Source organism: Benincasa hispida, chromosome 12 (genome assembly GCF_009727055.1).
Source record: "Benincasa hispida cultivar B227 chromosome 12, ASM972705v1, whole genome shotgun sequence".
NCBI lineage: Eukaryota > Viridiplantae > Streptophyta > Magnoliopsida > Cucurbitales > Cucurbitaceae > Benincasa > Benincasa hispida.
In genome coordinates this window covers 48,961,755-48,977,096 of record NC_052360.1, presented here as the reverse complement: position 1 = coordinate 48,977,096, position 15,342 = coordinate 48,961,755, and the positions used below count along the sequence as shown (strand labels likewise).

Below are 15,342 nucleotides of genomic sequence, written 5' to 3'. Positions count from 1 at the left end.
CAATACCGGAGCTCCCGAAGGCGATACACTAGGTTGAATGTATCCCTTGTCAATTAACTCTTGTAGCTGAACCTTTAATTCTTTCAACTCAGTTGGCGCCATTCTACACAGTGCCTGTGATGTAGGAGTTGGTCCTAGAATTAAGTCAATAGTAAACTCCACCTCTCTGTCGGGTGGTAATCCCGATAGTTCTTCAGGAAATACATCCCAAACTCATTTACCACGAGGACATCTTCTGGGTTCAGCTCTTTTCCGTGAGCAACCATTACATGAGCCAGATAGGCTTTACATCCCTTGCTCAACAGCTTCCGAGTTTTCATTACCAATATCAGATTCCCCGCGATTACTCTTTTGATTCCTGTCAACATTGCATCCTTGCCATTGGATTTTCTGAGCACTACCTTCTTCTTGTAACAGTCTATTGAAGCACGATACTTACTTAGAAAATCCATCCTTAGGATAACATCAAACTCCAACAGCTTTAAGGGAAGTAAATCAGCATAGAAGTTCTGACCATTGATCAGTACCTCACAATGATTATAACATTTATCTACTATTATCATGTCTCCCAAAGGGGTAGAGATAAATAACTCTTCAGGCATAGGCTCAACTAACCTATCTATACTAGATGCAAACATGCTAGATATAAATGAATGTGTGGCACTAGGGTCAAATAAAACATATGCAGACTGTCCACATAATATGACATTATCGGTCACAACATATGGAGACTCCGCTGCCTCCTGGTGTGTCATGGCGTACACTCGCCCCTACTGCTGGGGTCGACCTATGACATTCTTCTGCTTGGCACCACATGACCCTTCACCTCGATTTCCAGCGCCTTTTAGTTGGTTAACTGTCTGGGAGGTTGTCTGTTGTGTTGTTGGGGCATCCCTGTTCACTTGGGGACAGTGCCTCTTGAAATGCCCTACTTGTCCACATTGGAAACATACACCTCTACCACTATAGCATACCCCAAAATGCCTCTTGCCACAACTAGGGCTCGTCGGTTTCTTGTTTTGTCTCATTTTCCTTTTCCTGGATCCCTGCCAACTTGTACCCCTGAATTGGCTTCCACTAGTCTGAGTTGCAACTGAAGGTCAGGATCCTTTGTCTCTGAGCCCTACCGCTGCCTCACTGCCCCTTGCCTGGGGAGTACTAGACTCTCCCTCAGACGTCGTTTCCTGACCCACTAGGTCATTCACCTTCTTTTTCCCACCCGGTGTGTTCTTTCTAACCTCTGGGCCCCTAATGGTAGGGTCAATATTCCTGTCTCCTGTCGGCTTACTCTATCTGCCATTTTGCCTCAGCATTTCACCTAATACAATGTACACATGTTAGGGACTTACACTTTAGGGACTTAGACTTATGCATGAACTTTCCCTTCTATTCCCAAAACCTTATGCTCTGATACCAAATTGTCACACCCCCTCCCAGATTACCATTTTAATCTGGATGAGGATATGGTCGTGGTAGTTACTAACCCTACTGCCAGTACCACCACCAAAGCCTTCTAATCTAAATACCAACCTGTTTAACACATTAGTAGTATACGCATACAGCAAGCCTCCTTTAAGGTTCTACAAAGATACATAAACACATGCATACAACCATGACATAACATCTACGGAAAAATATTCACAAATGGCCCAAACATTCCTAACAAAGCCCTAGTCCCTCTCAAAACATGTGTACATAAACAAGTCATCAACCTAAGTTCTTCTGAACAAGCCGGGCTTTTCAGTGGGCGAGCAGTAGTGATAACTTGTAGAAATATAAGTTATTTTTGTCTTAAGTTGGAACAACTAAGGTTTTTAATGATAAAATTCTCCTCATTTTTAGAAACGCATGGATTTATTCAAACATTAGCAAACTCATACAAAAGAAGTTTTATTACTAAATATCGCGGCGCTAATGAACTGTTATTGCAGGATTTCAACAAAAGGATTAACGCTAACGCATTAGACAAGTGTCACAGGGAATGCTCTAACGCATGAGCCATGCGTCGGAGGGAGTTCAATGCAGAGAAGATTCATTGACCCAGGTTGATTGTGTCACATCACCACTTGCAAGTTTGGGCACCTGCAGCAGGCGGTGTCTGAAAAGCTTCCAAGAGTTCAGGCGGCTAACCAGGCTATGGACTTTAATGCTACCCATTCACCAAATGGACGTGACCAACGCCTATAAATAGATGAAGTCCCTCTAGAATCAGAAGTTCAGAAATTATCAAGATCCTTACTCTCTATATAGTGTAGTAATAGTTTTAGTTTTTTAGAAGCTGTGCTGTGGTGCCAAGATGATAAGAAGGGTTGAGAACCACCACCACCGTCGGTCAGGGAACGGAGGAAGCCAATCTTGAGAAAGACATTTCGTCCAATTCCTATACAAGTGATTGTACACAACGAGATTGAGCCAAAGAAATATAAGAGATTGTATTCTTTGGCTTGACTCAGTTTCCTTTATCTCATTTATCGCTTTCATTTCATTTGATTGAATATTGAGTTTGTAAAGACTTTCTGTTTCTTTATAAAATTCATATATTTGATCCATCACACTTTACCCTTGTTTGTCTCTTGTTTATGTTGAATGCATTAATACTTTATGCAAACTTCATTTCAACGCTTAAGCCAACTTGACAAATTAGCAAAAAGCATCTTTAACTTAGATTTTTTGAAAGAATAACTAAGCTGCATCAAGTAGGACGCCTAGTACAGCCAGAGATAAACTTACTAGTGTTTATTGCATTCTGTGTTAGACGCATGCATCCTAGAGATAGGTTTTGTATGTTATTCGCATTGAGAAATGTTGAATGAAGTCTAACGCATAAACAAAAGATAAGCAAATCACTCCACCTCATCCACATCATATCCTGGTTTGTGTACATTCAACTTAGACCGATGCATCCACTTATATTAAACTCCATTCTCATATGATCCATCACTAACTACTCAACTCTTTTGCATCTCTTGCACAGGCACAACAATTTAGTGTAAATAACTCATTTCTCACATTTATTTAGGAAAACCCCTATAGAGATACAACGCAAGGTCTGCATTTGGTTAATTAAATCCCAGAGTTCGACCCTAGATTTACCAAGAACCTAAATTAGATTTATACTTGGGTCTGGTTTACGAAAACTTAAACGTCGTTAGAAGAAGTTGTGTGCATTCTGTTGCATATATCTAACGCCCCAACACGTTACAATCACTTAAACGCATCAAAGCATAAACGCATCACTTATACTTAGAACTTATTCTTCCAATTTATTTTATACAAAACACTTCTAAGGCGAATCATGATAGCAACGAACAAGTTTTTGGCGTCGTTGCTGGGGATTCAGAAACAAAACTAACCAGAAATTTCGTTTGTACTTGTTGTAGGAACACTTCGGTCGAGGGAGTATTACAAGTTAAGCCTAAGCTTGTGAACGTTTATGAGCAGGGAGAACACTCCTGAACTCATATTCGACCCCAAGATTGAAAGGACTTTCCGGCATAGGAACCGATCTAATCGTCGTTGAAGGTTGAGGCAGCAATTTCTCAGATAACAGAACAGGCAACGAGCAATGGCGAAAGAACAAGCAAATCAGCAACTAGCTCATGCTGCGCAAAATCCAATCCTGATGGCGAATAGAGCACGCATCCCATGAGGGAATACGCGTCCCCTGTACTTATGATTTCTCTCCAGGAATCATATACTCAACGCCGGATGGAACCAGGTTCAAGATGAAATCTGTTATGCTCCAAATGCTCCAGTCTGCTGGACAATTTGGGGGTGGTCGTGGTGAAGATCCTCACGCCCACATGAAGCGTTTCCTAGAAACGTGTAATTCATTTGTGATTCCTGGAATCACCCCAGAGGCGATCAGGCTATCCTTGTTTCCCTATTCTTTGCGTGATGACGCAAAACAATGGGTGAGCTCACTGGAGCCTGGTGAAATCACCACCTGGGAGAAGTTGGTGGAAAAATTTATGCAAAAATACTTCCCACCTACCACCAATGCGATGAGGCGTCGAAAGATTATGAACTTGAACAAGAAGAAGCTGAGACCTTATGCGCCGCATGGGAGCGTTTTAAGGGATTGGTCAAGAATTGCCCGAACCAGGGACTACCACTAACTATTCAAATGGAGACGTTTTATGGAGGATTGAATAGAGCATCGCAGATGGCAGCAAACACAGCACCAGCTGGTGGACTTATGGACAAATCTTACACTGAGGCTAAAGAGATATTAGACCATATTGCTAAGCACAACATGGAATGGGTGGACGATAAATATGATGGAAGAGCTGACAGGAAGAAGAGATCTCAGAACGTTAATTCCATCGATTCCAACGCAATAGCCACACTTTTTGCTCAAGCGGCTACGATGACCAGCCTTTTGCAGAACATAACTCTAGGAAACGCATCAAATCAGTAGAAGGTGAATCAGGTAGAGGCATTTAGGTAGCCCATGGTTAGCTGTGTGGGTTGTAGAGATCCTCACTCCTATGCGGATTGCCCATAAAATCCTCAGTCAGTATGTTTCATTAAAAACAAACTATTTTTCAATACATATAATCCCGGATGGAGAAACCATCAAAAATTTTCTTGGACAGGAGGAAATCATCAGGAGCACCACCCAGGGGCGAACCAACAGCAAAGGAATGGACCACCGCCTGCATTTCAATAAACGCATCAGCCACATCAACAACCCTTTAATAGAGGAGGACAGGTGTCGAGCTCAGGATCTCCGCTTGAGAACCTATTGAAGGAATACATAGCCCAGAATGACGCGCTGCTGAAAAGCCAGGCGTCATCTATTAGAAACCTAGAAATCCAGGTAAGGCAAATAGCGAGCGAGTTGAAAAGCAGGCAGCCTGGAGTTCTACCTAGCAATACTAAAATGCCTGGGAACAACAATGGGAAAGAGCAATGTCACGCGATGACATTGCGAAGTGGAAAGCTCTTGAAGAAAGAAAAATGAATCCAAGAAACAGCAGTCCTTCGAAAGAACGCATCACACGTTCAATGGATCAAAAAGAAAGAACGCCTGAGACTACAAGCCATTCAAAAACCAGTACGTCCAACGCGGGAAAGCCTGAGGTGCCTTTGAACGCACCATTCCCTAGGCATCTAATGAAGAAGAATGATGAACAAAAATTCAACCGCTTTCTTGAGCTTCTAAAGCAGCTGCATATTAACATTCCACTTATAGAGGCTTTGGAGTAGATGCCAACTTATGTCAAATTTTTTAAAGACATTTTGACAAAGAAGAGAAGAGTCAGTGAGAAGGAAGTAATAGCTCTAACGCAAGAGTGTAACGCGTAAGTAAGCAACAGTCTACCAAAGAAGCAGAAGAACCCTAGGAACTTCACAATTCCTTGTTCGATAGGAGGATTGGATGTGGGTCACACATTGTGCAATCTAGGAGCCAATTTTAATCTCATGCCACTTTCAATTGTTAAGAAATTGGGGATTGGCGAAGCACAACCTACTTCTGTTACTCTTCAGCTCGCTGACAGAACAATTAAGTACCCAGAAGGGAAGATTGAAGATGTTCTTGTGAAGGTTGACAATCTCATATTCCCAGCAGACTTTATTATCTTGGACTATGAAGTAGATAGGGAGGTACCAATTATCCTTGGACGCCCCTTCTTAGCTACTGGGAAAGTTTTAATTGACGTGCATAAAGGCGAATTAACTATGTGCGTGGACAATGAAGAGGTGAAGTTTAATGTGCTCAACGCATTAAAGTTCCCAGATAGTGAAGATTGTCAACTAAACAGTATTGAGTTACTTGAAGAAGAGACCCATGTATGTGAGGTCCTCGCATTAGAGGAGAACCTGAAAGATTCAGAGCCGCCAAGTCTGAGTGAGCGGTGGATAAAACCAACGCGTCCATCACTTGAAGAACCACTAGAACTCGAGTTGAAACAGTTACCTGGACACTTGAAATATGCATTCCTTGGAACCAACAACACTTTACCTATGATCATTTCCACAAATCTTACAGAGCCTAATGAGCAATCTCTCTTGCAGATGCTGAAAAAGTACAAACGTGCAATAGGCTGGACGCTTGCGGATATCCATGGCATTAGTCCATCTTATTTCATGCATAAGATTAGGCTAGAAGAAGGGAAGTTGAGGTCAATCGAGCCTCAAAGAAGGCTGAACCCCATAATGAAAGAAGTGGTCAAGAAAGAAATTTTAAAATGGTTGGACGCGAGAGTTATTTATCCTATATCCAACAGTAGCTGGGTAAGTCCAATCCAATGCGTTCCCAAGAAAGGGGGAACGACCGTGATAATCAACAGTAATAATGAACTCATATCCTCGAGGACTGTCACGGGCTGACACATCTATATGGATTACAGGAAGCTCAACACAATAACTAAGAAAGACCACTTCCCCCTTCTTTTCATCGATCAAATGCTTAACAGGCTTGCGGGGAAAGAATCTTATTGCTTTCTTGATGGTTACTCTGATTACAACCAGATTCTAATAGATCCGAAAGATTATGAGAAGACTACATTTACATTTCCCTTTGGAACATTTGCATTCAGACGCATGCCCTTTGGGCTGTGTAACACACCTGGGACATTTCAAAGATGTATGATGGCTATCTTCTCTGACTTCCTAGAAAAGACCGTTGAAGTCTTCATGGACGATTTTTCAGTCTTTGGAGACTCATTCCAGTCATGCCTAGATAATTTGGAGGTCGTCCTCGCTCGATGCGAGGAAACAAACTTGGTGCTGAATTGGGAGAAATGTCATTCATGGTGACTGAAGGAATTTTCTTAGGTCACAAAGTATCTAAGGCTGGCTTGGAAGTAGATGAAGCCAAAATAGATGTCATAGCAAAACTTCCACCACCATCAAATGTTAAAACTTTATGAAGTTTTCTAGGGTATGCTAGTTTCTATAGATGGTTCGTTAGAGGATTCTCTCAGATTGCGCAACCTCTGAGCGCATTACTAGAGGCGAACCGGCCCTATGATTTTAATGAAGACTGCACTGACGCGTTTGAAACCTTGAAGTATGTGTTGACAATAGCTCCAGTACTAATAGCACCGGATTGGATGCAACACTTTATTCTCATGTGCAACACGAGTGATGTGGCAGTAGGAACAATGTTAGGGTAGAAGAAGGGTAATTTGATACACCCAATCTCTTACGCGTCCAAAACACTAAATGACTCTCAGGAACACTACACCACTACTGAAAAAGAAATGTTGGCTGTAGTATTTGGCATTGAAAAGTTTCGATCTTACTTAGTTGGTGCATCAGCCACCATATACATCGACCACTCAACCATAAAATTCCTGATGAACAAAAAGGACGCGAAGCCAAGATTGTTAAAATAGGTGCTGTTGCCATAGAAGTTTGATATTGATATCTAGGACAGAAAGGGAATAGAAAATCAGGTGGTCAACCACCTGTCCAGGCTAGAGAATCATGCAAGACAAAGAAAGTGAAATCAAGGATGCATTTCCTGATGAAAGCCTGTTTAGAGTTGAAGGCAGCGAACCTTGGTATGCGAACATAGTCAATTATTTAACCACCAAGCAATTCCTTGGAAACTTCAACTCTCAGTAAAAGAAATGATTAGTTCATGATAGCAAGTTTTATTTTTGGGATGAACCGTTTCTATATGAACTGTTTAATGTAAGTGATAACTTGTAGAAATATAAGTTATTTTTGCTCTTAAGTTGGAATAACTAAGGTTTTTAATGATAAATTCTACTCATTTTTAGAAGAAACGCATGGATTTATTCAAACATTAGCAAACTCATACAAAAGAAGTTTTATTACTAAATATCGCGGCGCTAATGAACTGTATTGCAGGATTTCAACAAAAGGATTAACGCTAACGCATTAGACAAGTGTCACAGGGAATGCTCTAACGCATGAGCCATGCGTCGGAGGGAGTTCAACGCAGAGAAGATTCATTGATCCAGGTTGATTGTATCACATCACCACTTGCAAGTATGGGCACCTGCAACAGGCGGCGTCTGAAAAGCTTCCAAGAGTCAGGCGGCTAACCAGGCTATGGACTTTAATACTGCCCATTAACCAAGTGGACGTGACCAAAGCCTATAAATAGATGAAGTCCCTCCAGAATCAGAAGTTCGAAAATTATTAAGATCCATACTTTCTATATAGTGTAGTCATAGTTTTAGTCTTTTAGAAGTTGTGCTGTGGTGCCAAGATGATTAGAAGGGTTGAGAACCACCACCACCGCCGGTCAGGGAGCAGAGGAAGCCAATCTTGAGAAAGACACTTCGTCCAATTCCTATATAAGTGATTGTACACAATGAGATTGAGCCAAAGAAATATAAGAGTTGTATTCTTTGACTTGACTCAGTTTCCTTCATCTTATTTATCGCTTTCATTTCATTTGATTGAATATTGCGTTTGTAAAGACTTCCTGTTTCTTTATAAAATGCATATATTTGATCCGTCACACTTTGCCCTTGTTTGTCTCTTGTTTATGTTGAATGCATTAATACTTTATGCAAACTTCATTTCAACACTTAAGCCAACTTGACAAATTGGTAAAAAGCATCTTTAACTTGGATTGTTCGAAAGAATAACTAAGCTGCATCAAGTAAGACGCCTAGTACAGCCAGAGATAGACTTACTGGTGTTTGTTGCATTATGTGTTAGACGCATGCATCCTAGAGATAGGTTCTGTATGTTATTCGCATTGAGAAATGTTGAATGAAGTCTAACGCATAAATAAAAGATAAGCAAATCACTCCACCTCATCCACATCACATCCTAGTTTTTGTACATTCATCTTAGACCGACGCATTCACTTACATTAAACTCCATTCTCACATGATCCATCACTAACTACTCAACTCTTTTGCATCTCTTGCACAGGCACAACAATTTAGTGTAAATAACCCATTTCTCACATTTATTTTAGAAAACCCCTACAGAGATACAACGCAAGGTCTGCGTTTGGTTAACTGAATCCCTGAGTTCGACCCTGGATTTACCAGGAACCTAAATTAGATTTATACTTGGGTCTGGTTTAAGAAAACTTGAACGTCATTAGGAGTTGTGTGCGTTCTGCTACATATATCTGACGTCCCAACGCGTTACAATAACTTAAACGCATCAAAGCATAAATGCATCACTTATACTTAGAATTATTCTTCCAATTTATTTTATACAAAACACTTCTAGAGCGAATCACGATAGCAACAAACAAGTAGCCGGATTAACCTTGAGGAATCTGACTGCTACCTGAAAAAGGGAAACACAAAAAATATGTGAGCTAGAAGCCCAGTGAGTGACTTAATAAAAACATAAATCTCATGTTTAAACTGAAAGCTTGAAAACATAACACTGAAACTAAAATGTACCAAGCAAACGTGTACATAAAACCTTTAAAACCATTGTATCAAAAACCTGAATCTTAGTGGAGAATGAACATTCTTTGCTCTAATTCTCAACGCCAAACCATGGCCAGATGAGACCTCTACTTTGACCTGTTCATACTGAACTATGGCTAGGGGAGATCCCTACGTCGATCTCTTTAAATATACCGATGGGCATCTCAAGCAACTTTCTTTAAACATAAACATTGATAAAAACTCTTAAACATCACTAAACATCATTATTCCCTTGTTGAGAACGAGTATACATCGCTCTAGCTCCCAACATTTGTTATCAGCCACGAGACCCATGCTTCGGCCTCTCCTTGCTGGTTTATGGCCTAAGAGACCCATACTTCGGCCTCTCCTTTAAAACTATCTACGTGTACGTGGAGGTTTCTATGTACCATCAACACCTTAGGTACAATTATTCAGATACCTTTCTTACCTTCAGTACTCCTCTTCATTGTATTTAGAAATAACAACGCATGTACTTTGACAATCTTAGGTATTTAGACACAGTACATCAAGCTTCATTCAATCTTAGTTTCAACCCTAATGCATGCTTTATACTTTGTAAAATAAGTTGGCTTAACTCGTGTTGAACTAGCTTGTAAAAACTATTAGCATGCGTTAGATATGGAAAACATACTTGGAAAACTCATACATTAGTAACATCATGCGTTGATAAACATTCATATGCATTAACAATTCCAAACTATCCTTCTAGCCTAGGAGAAGATATGACTGCCTTTATCCTTAGTTAAGAGTGAACTACTAGATCTAACCTTCAACGTCAACCTTAGTCGGGGAGAAACCTTATGCTCAATCTCTCAATGTCAACCGTAGTCGGGGAGAACCCTTTTGCTCAATCTCTCAACGTCGACCTTAGTCGGGGAGAACCCTTTTGCTTAATCTCTCAACGTCAACCTTAGTCGGGGAGAACCCTTTTGCTCAATCTCTCAACGTCAACCTTAGTCGGGGAGAACCCTTTTGCTCAATCTCTCANTCGGGGAGAACCCTTTTGCTCAATCTCTCAACGTCAACCTTAGTCGGGGAGAACCCTTTTGCTCAATCTCTCAACGTCAACCTTAGTCGGGGAGAGCCCTTTTGCTCATCTCTCAACGTCAACCTTAGTCGGGGAGAACCCTTTTGCTCAATCCCTCAACGTCAACCTTAGTCAGAGAGAACCCTTTTGCTCAATCCCTCAACGTCAACCTAAGTCGGGGAGAACCCTTTTGTTCAATCCCTCAACGTCAACCTTAGTCAGGGAGAACCCTTTTGCTCAATCCCTTAACGTCGTATTATCAACGTGTACATGGTTATAACTGAGTTCCGTCATACCTTAGGTACTTGACTAGGATAACTTTTCATTGTCCTTCAGTATCCGTCATATAACTAGTCATAAACATTTAGTTGAACACTAAGACTTAATGATCAAATCATCATACTAGTTCATCCATCATACTAGTTCATCATAAAAATGGAGTTACTTAAACATGATGAAAGTATTTGGACAAGATAACTATTTAAATTATGTTAATTTCCATGGAAAACATGCATTACTTAGCATGAGAAATAACTTCAAACATATGTTGCTTAGTACTTCATATAAACACTTAGCATGAGAAATAACTTCAAGGAAATCATGGTTTCTAAATCATTAAAGCATTAAATCATCACATAGTCACTCACAGCTCGTTGGCCTCTTAACGAGTTATATGCCTCTTCTAGCTCTTCTAGACCTGAAAGGACATAATTTCCAATTAAACTACTTAGAATTCCTAGCAAAATACCTCAAATAGTTCATTTACTAATGGAACTTTCATCATCAAAGACAACTTTACTAGCGAGATACTCATCATGAGTGAATTCTTCCTCATGAGCGAGATCCTCATTATGAGCGAGGTCCTCATGAGCGAGATCCTCATGAGCGAGATCCTCATTATGAGTGAGATCAAGCTTTTCTTTAACAAACTTCAACCTAGCGATACTCACCATACCAACGAGATTCAGCCCAATTTCTAGCGAGATTTTCTTCAAGAGCAAGATCCTCATCACAAAATTAGCGAGATTTCCTTCATAAGCGAGATCCTTATTCTCCATATCTCGCTATAACTCTCCACGGTGAGTTGTTTGCTTGTTCTTCCCAAGCAGCTGTCTGCTTATGCACAGATTCTCTATTACAACTTCAAAAATTCATAACTCAAAATCCATACCTCTTTTGAAGAAACTTCCTTCTACAAACATGTTGAAAATTGATTAACTTACTTACCTTAAAATTTCAGCCAAAAATTCCTTATGGTTTAGCCTGGAGTTCCAATCTTCACCTCAGGCATTGATTAATCCGAGATTTTGCCTCTTCTGCAAATTCCTCACTTTTTGTTCTTCTTCTCCTGCAATCTTTCTCCGACAAGACAACCTCGAAAACTAGATCCTCCCCGCTTTCAAATGGCACCGATTTTACTAAATTTGCTCATGTAGATTGCCGAAACCAAACTTTTGAAATTTCTTTGTCTTTTAATCTTCCTGCCGCCTCTCGAGTTCAAGGATTAATCGCCACATCACCCCATATTTAGTGCCTTCAACCAAGCCAATAAGTGGGCTTTCCTATTTAATATGTTTTTCTCTTCCTTTCTTAACAACTCCTATAAATAACATGGATTTTTACTTATTAGATATTTAATATATCATTTCTCTGGCTAAACATACTTGTCTAGGAAATTTAGAATCCGGGGTTTACAAAAGTAATTAATAATTTAGGTGATGACAAGTCAATGATCAAATATGTCAAATAGGGAATTATGTTTTGACCTAACCTAGGCCTTTTAATATTGAATTTTAACTCTTTCCTCTCTGCCTTTTATTTTATATATTTACAATTTCTTACTATCAATCAATCTCTAAACCCCATCCCCCGATCACCCGACATTATACCGTTTAATTAAGAAATTCAAGAGCCCCTGTGTTCAACCATAAATTGCCACTAAGACTACCTTGTAGTTGAAGTGCTTGATTGCAAAAATAAATATTATTTGGAATGGATTTGGGCGACGAAATTTACCTTTCGAATTGGCGCCATTGCCGAAGAACCAAGAAATTTCTCTTTTAAAAGGTTTACAATTCATGGTCCTATAGGAATCCTCATGGTACAAAATTTTATAATGAGGACTTCTATAGGCCATCTTGGAGTATAAAACTCCCAAAAGGTTCAAATATCATTGGTCATAGGAAGTGTAGTTAATACAGGCATAGGGTTGGTGACGGGGCAGGGTCATAGTCGGGGGATTTCCCATTCCCGTCCCCGTGGGGTATATTTCCTCCCATCCCCGCCGGGGAAGACGGGTCTTGGACCCATCCACGATTTTTTTAATATATATAATTATATGTAATTATATATATTTATATGGTATATATATAATTATATATTTTATATATNTGACCCATAATCAAATTGGAGATTCCCTATCCTATCGGAGGGGAATCCTGAAGGGGATTTTTGCCAATCCTGTATAGACATGAAAAATAACTTAACCCAACTGATGTACATTTTGGAGAGTGCTCTCAAATTCTTTGGTTCATTACTTTGCTTGGTTGATAGTGTAGCTGTACTGAGTAGCTACTAAGTACCTTTTCCTTCAAAGAAAAACAAAACTTTAATGGCAGAGTTGAATGCCTATAAGGCAATTCCTATTATAAATGTCATTTGGAGTCATTATGCAAGATCCTATTAACTCTAGGGCTTTGGGATTTTCCCCTTTTCATAATGTTCATAGCTTCTTGGAAAACTGTTGCTTTTTTTCATATAATTTACCAAAGTTGATCAATTTCATAGTTTACAATATCAAGACTTAGGTTTATTCTTCATTCTACAATCCATCTAAACATATTTTATAATCGGTGGGCAAAATCCTATAATAGTATATAATTTATAGGAAATATTGAAATTTTGATTCTATAATTTGAAGTAAGTTAAAATTTAAGTCTTATGGTTTATAATTAGAATTTACCCTTTATAATTTGATAAAAGCTTTTTAATTAATAATCTCTATGATAGAGATTATTTGAGAGGATTTATTAACAAACATATCGATTATATATGAAGTTATATCAAACATAAAAACGTAAAACTGTAACGAATTATAATTTGTGAAGGCCATGGCCAAGGCCCAATTTTATTTTGATTTCACATTTTGGCTCTTTCTTGTTTCTTGACCGAGTCCCGTCTCTCTCACACACCACATTCTAGGGCACGCCCTGCTCCAGACCTCTCCTTCCCCTTCCATCTTCTTCCTCTTTCCCAATCTTTCTCTGAACTTCATCGCTTTGAAAGTAGATTCAATCTGACGCCTCCTTCATTCAGCACCTCTATTTTCATCGGTATGTCTCTGTCTGTCTCTCAATTCATGGTGGAGGCTGTTGAAATTTGGCTTAGCACTTATAGCGTTTGGTACAAATCGGTGGAAAATAGAGGGATATGTTCACATGAATTTGTTTTTCTTATGTCACCATAATTTCTTTTCTAGTTTCCCTGTAATTTACTAATTGGTTATTGTTATTCTGTCACTTCCGTTGGTTATTGTTCAATGTGTCATTTTTTCTTTTTACTCGTGGGAAGTTTGCTATGTTCGCAGGTTTTTCATGGGATTTGTTTATTGTTTGTTGATTTTTTTTCATGGTTGTTTTGGCTGTAATTGTGAATTCTGTTGCTAAATTACTTTTGAGCAAAACAGTGCTCATCCCAATCCAATCCAATCCAATCCTATGGGATGGAACCGGTTTGATAAATTGGTGTTAATCTGTACAGTTAGTGATGGACCGGTATATGTACTGTAAATCTGCCTATATACTGCGGCCTCTTAGTCCCCCTCTGGCCTTGCTGCTCGCACTCACCTCTCCCTTTCCTCTTGTCTCTTGTTAACGACTCACTCTACGGTAGCTCCATTCGGTTTTCAGCGTTCGACTCTAGCTCAGACTAGGGTATAAACGGTTTGGTTTGACTCGGTTTTTGTAGAAAATCGAAACCGAACCGATTAATTTGGGAAGGAAATATTCAAACGGAGACCGAATCGGTATCCTAGGAAACCTGAGCTTTCCGAACCGCTTAGTCCCACGGTTTGGTCAGCGCGGCTTGGGGTTCACGTTCACCGGGCTATACATGTGCTCGGGGAAAGGAGAGCGATGCGGGACTCGTATGACTCAGTTTTTTTCTAAAATCGAATGAAATTTTGCTGCTCCCCAGGATCGAACTCACCATCTCAAGTATCGTATCGCCTGCTCACAAATTTGACCAACCCAATTTTTTATTCAATGGATGGCGCTTAATAAATACATACTATTGGCCGGTTTGGCTCTTCATATTAACTAACTTTCCCTAACTCAAACCTGACGGAATATTTTTGGTTTACTATTTTTTCAACCTGAAACCGCCAAATCGACCGGTACCCTAACTCACAATCGGTTTTGGTCGGCTTAAGCTACTTTTTTGGATTTTCGGTTTTTGCTTGCACCCCTAGCTCAGACCTCCATTCAGCTCCATCTCCATTCGGCGTCCGACTCCAGCTCTCTCTCCATCTCCGTTTGATATATATATATATATATTTATTTATTTCAGATCTCCGCTTTCTCACATTGCAACGGTCGATTTCTTGGGTGTGATTCTGTGAGGTATGTAAGATTGTAAATTCTTTGGTGGATGGTTTTATTCTTTATGCTATGTTGGTGGGGTGGCTGTGTTGATTCTTTTAAAAGAAATTTATTACTTCAAGTTTTCAATTTCTCGAATTCCAATTCCATAAATTGAAGCCCTAACTAGTTCACAAGACTGGGCAGCATTTTCGGCCTTACGGCCTAAATCCGAATCCTTTGTACAAACAGAAAGAAAAAATCCCAAATCATAGACTACAAAATTGCAAAACCAAGGTTTGGCTGCCGCTTCATACACTCTGGTGGTGAGATTTCGAAACCCAACTTT

At 39.8% G+C, this 15,342-nt stretch overlaps 1 non-coding gene across 1 annotated transcript; it reads right to left on the bottom strand.

The window, feature by feature from the left end:
• Positions 1-4,007: 4,007 nt before the first annotated feature.
• Positions 4,008-4,110, bottom strand: LOC120068610. Its single transcript, XR_005479248.1, has one exon. It is a non-coding gene; the product is annotated as a small nucleolar RNA R71 (small nucleolar RNA).
• Between the last annotated feature and the right edge of the window lie 11,232 nt (positions 4,111-15,342).